This window comes from Myotis nattereri (assembly GCF_964212035.1).
Source record: "Myotis nattereri genome assembly, chromosome: 3".
Lineage (NCBI taxonomy): Eukaryota > Metazoa > Chordata > Mammalia > Chiroptera > Vespertilionidae > Myotis > Myotis nattereri.
The window spans coordinates 180,676,646-180,688,457 of NC_138077.1; the positions used below are offsets into that span (position 1 = coordinate 180,676,646).

At 42.0% G+C, this 11,812-nt stretch overlaps 1 protein-coding gene and 1 pseudogene across 2 annotated transcripts in view; one reads left to right on the forward strand and one right to left on the reverse strand.

Annotated features, from left to right (window-relative positions):
* Positions 1–11,568, reverse strand: part of ZFYVE9 (zinc finger FYVE-type containing 9) — a 127,540-nt gene extending 115,972 nt beyond the window's left edge. Inside the window, exon 1 of the mRNA XM_081087119.1 lies at positions 11,242–11,568. The gene's annotated coding sequence lies outside the window, so the exon portion shown is untranslated. The remainder of the gene's footprint in view (positions 1–11,241) is intronic.
* Positions 582–1,475, forward strand: LOC308515550 (annotated as a pseudogene). The gene is made up of 2 exons: positions 582–1,304; positions 1,336–1,475. The product of its transcript is annotated as an uncharacterized misc_RNA (transcript).
* Positions 11,569–11,812: the final 244 nt, after the last annotated feature.

Here is an 11,812-nt window from a genome sequence, read left to right on the forward strand (position 1 = left end):
AAAAGCAGACTTTGGGCTAAATATAAAGCTATTTTCTAATAATTAGCAATAACCAACCCTAGAATGAGGTCCTTTAGGAAGTAAGCAGGGCCTATCACCTAAGGTTGAGACTTTATAAAACAGATTAAAGTTGACCTAGATCAGTAGAACATACTAAGTATTATATGGGAGAAAAGGGTTCCTCAGCCAATAAGTTTGGGTAATACACTGCTGAACAAAATTAAACAAGTTCCTTTACTTTTACTCCTCCATTTTAAAAATACTAATGTGTATTTGCAAAACCCAAATTCATTTGATTAAAGAACACTTCCTTGCTTCTGGTGTAGAATGATTTCTTCCCAAAGTCAAGATTCACTGAAGTAAGGACTCCAGAAAAAGCTAACAAGGACAATTTTCTAGCTGTTCAACAATTTCCCAGATAGTAAAGACATAATCTGTCTGCCTATATGTCAATATTAGCATCTCCAATGCCTTGAGGATGGGAAGACTATGTAAAAGTTTTCACAGTAAAATTTATCTCCACAGAGTAATGCTGACCTCAGCGGCTGAGGAGAGCAGGACAAAGTCGCGGTGGTGGGAAGATGGCCCCTTCTCCTATCAAATGCAAAGTCCACTCTGATGAGAAGTCCAAGGATCGCTCTAAAGATACAGGGGCCACCAAGGAGAAGGGGCCACCAAGGAGCCGAGCGAGAAGGATCGTGGCAGGGATAAAAAGAGGCACAGCGCTTCCAGTGGTAGCAGCAGCATCACGTCTCCGTCCAACTCTACCTCCAGCTCTGGCTCCAGGACTAGCACTGGCTCAAGCAGCAGCTCTAGCTCTTCATCAGCATCAAGCTGCTCAGGAAGTTCCAGCAGATCCCGAAGCTCCAGTTCCAGCAGCTCTTCTGGCTTTCCAACTCCTTTTCGAGCAGATATGACAATAGGCAGCGTTCCCTGCTCCAAATTCAAACCACCCCAGAGAGATGAAAAGGAAAGGAAAAGGCGAGCCCTTCCCCTAAACCCACCAAAGTACACATTGGTAAGCTCACCAGGAATGTGACCAAGGATCACATCATGGAGATATTCTCCACCTACGGTGAAATTAAAATGATTGGCATGCCTGTAGAAATGATGCACCCCCATCTATCTAAAGGCTATGCGTACATCGAGTTTGAGAATCCAGATGAAACTGAGAAGGTGCTGAAGCATACGGATGAAGGACAAACTGATGGCCAGGAAATCACCGCCACTGCTGTGCTGGCCCCCTGGCCTAGGCCACCCCCGAGGCGATTCAGCCCTCCCAAGAGAATGCTACCACCACCACCCATGGGGAGTCAGTCATCCCCACGGATAAAGAGGTCACGCTCCCCGCAGCATGAGCGATCCTGCCACCACCATAGGAGCCACTCCAGCTCCAATTCCTCCCAATAAACAAGCCACCAAAGCTCTGCCCCGAAACTTATATCCCATCCAACTCAGTTCTGTCACTTTTCTAGCTGAACGACAGTCAGTAGGAAACAAATCCTCATTCGGGGGCAGGCTTCCAAAGGAGCATTGAGACGTTTCCTCTGAAGGCCAAGTTTGGCTGCAGAAGTGTTGTTGATTTGGGGTTGTGCCTAAGATGCTCTCCAGTTTCCTGGCTAGAAAGTTCCCACGTTTCCAGTCTCTGAGAGTCAGTTTAGTGGCAGAGCCAGCAAGAACAGAGCAGGGTTCCAGGTGGCAATGCCACCCCAGCCTGGGAGCACATTTTTCCATTCCATAGATGACCTAGGGCCAGTCTAGTAGCCTGAGGATCCTTCAGGAAAGGGCATGCTTTTGTGCAACTGCTGTTCCTATTAACCTGGCCATACTCCCCTGCTTGAGTTCTTCTGGCCTCTAGAGTTAAACATCCCATGTTAGTTGCTGTAAATGGTTCTGTTCTCACATGTACATATACATTCATCCACATGGCATATCTCCTTTTTCTCTGAAATTGGTGAGCAAATATGAGAGCTCTGCAAGGTCATCACAGACCTTCTCCCCCTTCATGGTGGTCTTTGGGATTACCTTGGCAACGTGTACATTGCTTTTTCGGCTATTATTGTACAGTCAGTACTATAGATTTTCTGTTTTGAATTTTTTTGTAACTGTAGCATTTTAGATAATGTGTTTATACTTTATTGTGTAAAGTAAAATAATTGTGTTGAATAAATCTAGGATTAGAATGCAAAGAAAAAAAAAAGCATCTCCATAAAAGGGAGCATGGGAAGTAAGGGCATATGCTGGGGGGGAGGGGGGGGGGGCAGCCGGGAAAAGGTCAGTGGGGGGAAAAGGAGACTTATGGAATACTTTAAACAATAAAGAATTTAAATTTAAAAAGGGGGGGGGGTGTCTCTTTGCCACATGCCCTTCCCAGATGTATGTTTCTGCAGAGATTACACTTTGATTAAAATTCAGTTTTTATTATTAAAAAAATCAATCAATAAATAAAGTGTATCTCATGCTTTTTTAATGCAAAACATGCCTCCTTTGCTTTATCAACAAACTGTGAAGATCTACAATAATTGATCCCATTTTAATTACTGAATTCCAACTTTATGAGCAATATAAAAGCTTTATTCCAAGTGCTACTGGTGACCTGGCTATCCTATCCTATCAGACATAATCCTATATAATAAAACCCTAATATGCAAATCGACCGAACATGGAACAACTGATCACTATTATGCACACTGACCACCAGGGGGCAGATGCTCAATGCAGGAGCTGCCCCCTGGTGGTCAGTGCGCTCAGCCAGAAGTCAGGCTCGTGGCTGGTGAGCACAGCTGCAGAGGTGGGAGCCTCTCCCGCATCCACTGCAGGCAGGCAGTAAGGAGCAAGGGGTCCGGGACTGCGAGAGCCCCGGACTGCAAGAAGGATGTCTGACTGCCAGGGGGATCAGCCTAAGTTGGCAGGCGGACATCTCCCAAGGGCTCCTGGACAGAAACTGGGCTGAGGGACCACCCCCTCACCCCCACCCAGTGCACAAATGTCATGCACCCGGACTCTAGTTTTCATATAACACATCTCTACATGCATTTTTTCTCAAACACATATACACACTATCACAAAAAAAAAAAAAAGCAAAGGAGGGGCTAATAGACAAAGAAGAGGCCTCAGCAACAAGCTATTCATTCATCCAGCTAACGTCCAGAATTTCTGTTTTTATTCAGAAATATATTTCCTTTATTACACAAAAAACTTTTATATAAATTACAATCCCTTGGTCTTAGTTCTTCTATTTTCCTTAGCCACCATCCAGAGCACATTGCTACCACCCCCACCCCCACCCCCACCCTCATTCTGTTACTTCATTAATGACATTTACTCACCATTGCCTGGAGTTGTCTACATGTTATTTATCTTTTCATTCACTACTTCTTTAGAAACATTGAATAGAATACTAACTGTTGAAGGGGATGTAAACATCTAGTCCACCACTCATTTTCAGATCAGAGAAATGAGGTCCAGAGATCAGTTATTGCATTTTTCTAATAATAGCAAAGCAGGCATTTTTATCTGCTTCAAAACTACCAGTATATGGTGTATTTTACCACAATAAAAATTTTTTAAAATACCAGCCCTAACCAGTTTGGCTCAGTGGAGAGAGCGTCAGCCTGCGGACTGAAAGGTCCCAGGTTCGATTCCGGCCAAGGGCATGTACCTTGGTTGTGGGCACATCCCCAGTAGGAGGTGTGCAAGAGGCAGCTGATCAGTATTTCTCTCTCATCGATGTTTCTAACTCTCCATCCCTCTCTTCCTCTCTGTAAAAATCAATAAAATATAAAATATATTAAATACCAATATATGAAGCTGAAGTTTCTCAAGTACACACACACACACACACACACACACACACACCTTTTTCTTATACAAAATGCTACATGCAAATATCCACCAAAGTCAATCAACTAAATTTGTGCTCTCCTAATATGAATATTTCATCAAGCAGTATAGAAAATCCTAAAATAAAACAAAGACAGAACACATCGGGAGGTTCACAAGATGAAAAAGAATGTGGATTTTATAGGAAGAGCTATATGGTTTGACACAGATGTGGGTTCCCAAGACACTCAGTTCTTTCAGCTGTAAAATAGGCAGAACACTATGGATACTACAGGGTCATTTTAAGAATTAGAAATAACATACGTGACACACCTAGCAGAAGATGGCACATTGTTAACAAAGCTTTTATATTACACAAGAAATACAAGGTCGCCGAAACCGATTTGGCTCAGTGGATGGAGTGTCGGCCTGCGGACTGAAGGTTCCCGGGTTCGATTCCGGTCAAGGGCATGTACCTGGGTTGCGGGCATATCCCCAAATGGAGATGTGCAGGAGGCAGCTGATCGATGTTTCTCTCTCATTGATGTTTCTAACTCTCTGTCTCTCTCCCTTCCTCTCTGTAAAAAAATCAATAAAATATATTAAAAAAAAAAAAGAAATACAAGGTCAAATAATCAAGAAAAACTTCATAAACCTGGAATCTTGGAAGGATTGGGTAGTGGAACATGCAGAAACAGAAGTGAGGAATGATCAGGTTAGAACCAAATCATGAAGGGCTATGCCATACTAAAAAAATCAACCTTAAAAAAAAAAATCAACCTTATTTTTTTAGACATTGAGCAGAAATGTCTAAGAATGACCTAAATAAAACCACAACAATTAACCTCAGCTGCTAATTTTTTTAAAAGCCTATGGGCAGTTATTACATCACCAGAATCACGAAAAGGTTAGATGATATATTTTGAAGTTTTAACACATTTCGTACCGCTCAGGAGTTTTCTCGTGTTTCGCGCCATCTGTTAAGGACCGTTCACGAGTGTCCTCGTTTTTCACGCCCATGGAAAAAGGAGCGAATCTAGATACTTATGTAAATTCTGTTTGGTCCCTCTTCATAGAGGAAAATGTTTTACACAGTACCATACGGTAAAAAAGTACTAGGGCCGAAACCGGTTTGGCTCAGTGGATAAAGCATCAGCCTGCGGACTGAAAGGTCCCAGGTTCGATTCTGGTCAAGGGCATGTACCTTGGTTGCAGGCACATCCCCAGTAGGAGATGTGCAGGAGGCAGCTGATCGATGTTTCTCTCTCTCATCGATGTTTCTAACTCTCTATCTCTCTCCCTTCCTCTCTGTAAAAAATCAATAAAATATATTTTTTTTAAAAAAAATAAAAAAGTACTAGGAGCTTTAATTGTTTAATTGTTTTTGTAAATAAAAATGTTATAATTATTGAAAAACTAAAATGCATTATGATGATTTAAATAACGTGCAGTTTGCCCAAAAACATGCGGTCCCTGGCGTATGTCTTAGAGATTTCTATGCGGTACGCAATGTGTTGGTTTTTCTCAAACTCAAAGTATTTTACTTCAATTACTTTTTAGGGGTTGTTTTTCATGTTCAATTGAAAATTAAAAATGGATATTAGAATTTACATAAACCCTGACAGAATAATTTCAAAAAATTTTCATACTGCTTGCTTTTTATTTTAATAAAGATAATTTTGAGACAGATCTGCTGTGCTTTGAAACAATAATAATTAAAAATATATACCATTTACTCTTTATTCATTTTAATAAAAGGCATGCTGGCAGATACTACCAAACAATCATAAGAGGTAGAAAAGAACCATATTACAAATAGAAATGCATACCTTTTCATTAATCCCAGCAAAAAGACTCCAGAACTGCTGAATTCTTTTTTAACTTTATATTGAAATTATGGCATCCAAAGCAACTAAAAGGCTGTATAACAAACTAGTAGAAGCCTTTCAGCTCACTCAGTTCAGTTACTATTAAAGGATCTAAAAGTGATCAAATCAAGTGGGAAAATACTTTGGGTGATCCACTGTGTGTAGAATGAAGGTCCAAAACTTGTACTTTATTAACTCAAACATGGTTCTCTGCAGTACTCACTATTTTAAAATAACTTTAGAAACATTAGCAAGTCATTATTGTTGACTCTGAACTATGTTTTACAAAAATCTCATAGAAAAGCTTTAATGCCTTGATTGAAAACAAACAATAGGGACCATACTACATTAAGAATAAAGAGCAATGACTAATCGTTATGTATATAGAATTACATATCATGGAGAGGTAATAGCAATCGCTAAAATCTGTCAGTCTAATGCTTAGAAACGTTAATAGCTAAATATACAACTGGACTCTAACTTTTTAGAAATATTTCAGCAGCTAAAGGAAAACTAAAACTAAGGCTTACAATTGCCTTTCCTTAAACAATATTCTTAGAATACAACCTTTTATAGTTAAAGCCCCCACACCACTATTCCCATGATCGCCCAATATGGTTGACCAGTTTCACTAAGTTCTGGCTATGAATGATGGTTATGGTGATGAATGGATAAATAAAATGTGTTACATCCATACAATGGGGTATTATTTGACAATAAAAAGAAATTAAGTACTGATGCATACTGTAACATGGATGAACACTGAAAACATTATGCTAAAGTAAAAGAAGCTAGTAACATATTGTGTGATTCCACTTACAGAATAGATATGCGAATCCACAGAGGCAGAAAGCACAGTGGTGGTTGCTTAAGGGCAGGGAAGACTGAGGGGATGATCTGGGAAGTGACTGCTAATGGGAATGGGTTTCTTTTTAGAGAGATGAAAATGTCTAAAATTAGATAGTGATGAAGTTTGCACAATTCTGTGACTAACCAGCCACTGAAGTGTATACTTTAAATGAGTACACTGTATAGTATGTGAATTATATCTCAACAAAGATATTACCAAAAATAGAGCCTTATGTAATACTTTAAACAAAAAAATATTGAGCCTTTCCTAATACTCTAAATTATTTGAAATATATGTAATTCTTCACATTTTACAGCCTCTTTACAGTTAATATTATTTCAAACTGCCAGAAAAACCCAAGGCTGAATATACCCAAACTTTCCCTAATTTATGAAAAATTCTAGACTCACCTTACCATTTTCTTTTATCTTACTTCCTAAGGCTCCTTCCTCTGAAAGGTAATAAATTTCCATTTAAAATTAATTAATATATTTAAATCTAGAGAATGGATTTACTACTTCTATATTTTTTTAAAATGCAACAAAACTACCATCATAGATATTTAAAAAGCATATCCTTAAGGGTATGTCATCATAAATAATAAGAAAAGAGAATAGATAACAAATCACTATAGAATTTCCAACTAAAGAAACATGATAGCCAAAAGCCTAGGTCCAGAAAAGTATGTTTTAAGCTTAAATTAACAAATGTATGGATGTTAAACTAAAAGACAATTAACAGAAAAAATTTAAGACGACTTTAAAAATAGTTCTGCAATATAAAATCCTAAATGCCTCAAGATCACCATTAACATTCATTAAGTTCTCCTTTTCCCTTACCCAATATGAATTTGATGCCTTTTCTTGATTTCAACATGTCCATAGAGATTTCCTCATCTTTACCTATTTTATTAAAGGCTCTCAAAAAAGTATTTCATAAGTACAAAACATTATATATTGTTCTAATTTTTCCAATAGTTCAGTTCTATAAATGGGCTATTTACAGTAATTCAAAAGAAAAAAATTGTAAGTACTACTTAATTTGCATAATTGGGATTATTTTATAAATAGCATTTTTAATTATTTTATTAAATGTATTTAGTATCATAAAGTATAAGATTTTCTATTAACTACACAACTAAAATACTAACTACTGACACCTTGATTCCTCCTTAATTTAGCAATCTCTAATACTTTAAAATGGTCATAATGATTTTATTTCTTAGTAGTAAACTGTATAAATAAATAATGATCTTTCAAGCTCTTTCAAAGAGAAGTAAACTAGAAGCATATTTTCTACTTCCAGAGTAATAATGACTTACTGGGACTGCTGGGACTAAATCATAGCTCTGATTTACACATCACATCATTTAATCCTTACAATAATCCATAAGGTGGGTATTATCAGCTTCATTTTGTAGAAGAGAAAATTGAGGCTTAAATTGTGCCTTTGCAACTAATCTCTGTCAAGCACATAACAGGTACCAAATAAAAGTTTACTGAATGAAATGTATAGTGGTAACTTAGCAACAGAGAAAGAAATGGGATCATCTCCACTCATTTCTGTCTTGCTAAGGAGTTTATATAAAACTATCACTTAGCCCTGGCTCAATGGATAGAGCATCAGCCTGCAGACTAAAGGGTCCCAGGTTTGATTCTGGTTAAGGGCACATGCCAGGGTTGTGGGCTCAATCCCCAGTTGGGGACATGCAGGAGGCAGCAGATCAATGATTCTCTCTCATCATAGATGTTTCTATCTCTCTCTCCCTCTCCCTTCCTCTCTAAAATCAATTTTAAAAATAAAATTAATAAAACTATCACTTACCAGGCAATATATGTAATTACCTCCTTAAAGAATAAAACACTGAATCAGGAATTGGAAGAAGAAAGATCATATATAAAAATTACTAATATTCTTACAGGCAAGCTACTACATTAAACATAGTAGTCTTAACAAGAGATCTAGCATATTCCACTCAATTACAACACCTGTCTGACCCTACCTTATAACAGTTAACTAAATATGTCCTACTTGTACAATTAGCTAGTTGCTAGCAAAGACCTTGGTCATTATTGTATTTCTCAGAACACCAAAGAATGCACCTGGCACTTAAAATTAATAGCTAAAATTTGCCCAGCCAGTGTGGTTCAGTGGTTGAGCTTGGACCTATGAGCTACGAGGTCATGGATTGATTCCCAATCAGGGCACATGCCTGGGTTGCAGGCTCGATCCATGATTTTCTTTCATCGTTGATGCTTCTCTCTCTCTCTCTCTCCCTCTCCCTTCATCTCTGAAATCAATAAAATTATACATTTTTTTATAAGCTAAAGTTTTATAACTATCTTTTACAGGTTACAAATTTTTTCAGATATACTTACCCTAAAAATCTTGCAAGATAAGTATAACTATCTGCATTTTACAGACAATAACATTGAGGTCCAAGGAGATGAGAACCAAAGTAAATAGCCAGGTATTCTTTTATAACAACACAGCTACCACAAAAGGCTCTCAAATGTTTGTTAACTGAATCAGCTGTCCCTTGAAATATCTTTTCTCTAAGATTAAAACACCACTATATGTTGCTAAGAGAAATGACTATATTGCCACTTAAGACTGACTGGTAGTTTAACTAGAAAACAGACACCATACTTTTCATTCAACTTGCCAAGGTTAGTTAACTTTAAACTTATTATATCAGTGATTTCTCAAACTGTGATAGAACTAAGCATGGGGGAGCTTGATAAGAATTAAGATTCTTGGGCCATCATCATTCTCAGAAATTCTTTTTTAATTATTATATTGATTTTAGAGGGAGGAAGAGAGAGAGACAGAGACCGACACTGATCTGTTATTCCACTTATACATTCACTGGTTGATTCTTGTATGGGGGAGAGGGGGGGAGTTGAACCCACAACCTTGGCATATCAGGACAATGCTTTAACAAACTGAGCTACCAGGCCAGGGCCCTAGAAATTCTGATTCAAGGGGCCAGAATCTGCATCTTTTAATAAGGACCCTCAGCTGATTCTAAAGCTGGTAGTCTTTAGGGACACACTGAGAAAAACTGGATTGGACTTTTTAAAACCTAATGTAACCTACAGAAAAACATTTTTAATCAAGCCAATTTTTTACCATTATAAATATTTGAGCAAAATCTTACAAAAACAATATAAGGGTACTGCATGTAACATGACAGGTCCTCAAAAACATTTCCTACACCAAACCTCCCTAGACTTCAGGAGCTTCTCTTGCTGCACAGGTGGTAAAAAGTCAGGGGTCTTTTAGGTAGTTACCCATGTTATTCTGTTTTTATTGATGAACTCAACTATGATTACAACAGAATTTAGTAAAACATTTTTATAGGTCTTATTCAAATGCCTGTATGTTAAACAGTGAAACGGAACAGTCTTTTATCTTTGAACCTAACATGCAGAATAATTTAAAAATTACCAACAGTATAAGCCCAACATTTACACTTTAAATGACCATAAACATGTACTCTGAGATTATAGGTCACCTTTCCCCCATTATTAAATATTGATGGGGAACCCATACAGTGCCTTTCTGTACTTCCCAAGTTTTCAACAATAAGCATATTTGCTTTTTCATGTTTATACAAGTTTTAGAAGTCCTTATCCATCCTACAACCTTCACATCCATAACAAGAAAACAAGAACAACTTTTAACCGCATTTATCAGAAACCAGAGACACGGATACATCTGGCAAAGGGCAGTACAGTGTAACCACTAGTCACTAACTTTTCTATGACACGAATGCCAGGACAAGTCATCCAACTTCTGACATTTAGAATATGCCCCATGTCCACCGGGGACCTGTGATCAGGACGGCACGACTTCTAAAAACCCTCCGTCATCCATTCTGCGGATCTAGTAGGTGGAACACTTCTGCACCAAGGGCTGAAGCATTAAAACGCACTTACAGGGGGAGAAGAGGGAAACGACTTTGGTAAAAATACATGTATGTGTATTTTTATTTTTTAAATAATCGTGAGCATTTCTCTAAGAAACATCGCAAAGCCGGGATGGAGCTTCCTCCGAGGCAGACCACGCCGCGAGACAACATGTAACAGAAGAAGGCAGGGATGAGCTGCCGGCAGGTGATGAAATTTCACCTCAAATAAGACGCAAAGGGTTCTTTTCAACCCATCAGATCGTAAATGACACTCCAGGGGCACCAGGGGCACCGGGGCTGACGGGGCCCAGCACTCCCATCACACCGCCTCCCCCCCCCCCCCCCCCCCCCGGCCTCCCGCCCTTCACCTCGACTCTGCGGGGCTGGGAGAGGGGGTGTCGCGGAAAAGCCGAGGCTGTGGGCAAACAGGCGTCCTCCCACAGCCTCGGGGATGGACGGGCAGGGCCGGGAGGAGAGGCTGCGCTCCGCCCGAGGCCAATCCGAGGGGCGCCAGCGCCCCGCCGGCCCCGGCTCCGCACCGGGCGGCGCCGGAACCGAGGCCGGGCCAGGGCTGCTCGGCGGCGCGGGGCCTAGTCGCCCCTCACGCGCCTCCAGCCCGCTCGGGGACACCGGGGGAAAGGCGGAGGCCCCAGCCGGGGGTTTGGGTGGGTGTGGGGCGAGTGGGTGGCCGCAGGGGCCGGTCTCCCCGCCGCCCGGCTGGAGGGCTGCCGCCCCGGCCATCGCGGAGGCCGAGGCGGGCGAGCCCGGGACGCGCCGCGCACACTCACCTCGAGCCGCGGCCGCCGTCGCCTCAGCATGGCCAGGGGGGGTCGTCCCCGAGCCCGCAGCCTCCTCCGGAGGGCACCGGCGCTGCCCCGGCGCCGCCGCGAAGCTTCCCGCTGTGGCCGAAGGGGCTGTGGCCGCCGCCGCTGCTGCTGAGGCCCAGCACCCGCCGAGCCGCATCGGGCTCCCGGGCCGCCGCCGCCGCGCGGAGAGCGGAATAGCTCAGCGCAGCGGGGTCGGGGGCGCCAGGCTGCGGCGGGACGACCGCGGTGCCGCAGGCGGGGAGCCTCGGCGGAGCCTCCAGCGTCGCCTTGGCTGCTCCTGCCGCCGGCGCCGCTGGGCCACAGCGCCCCCTGCCGTCCACGCCGGGCTACGGCGCGAGGACTGCGGCGCCGCTCAGGCACCGGCGGCCGGGACGCAGGGAGCGCGGCGGGCGGGCGGGGCGGGGCGGGGCGCGGCGCTCCCAGCTCGGCCACGGCCTCCCGCCCGCCCTCCCCGGGGACGCCTCTGGGAGGCGGAAGCCCCTGGGTCCCCCCGGCACGGGTGCCCCCCACCCACCCTGGTCCTCGTCCTCAG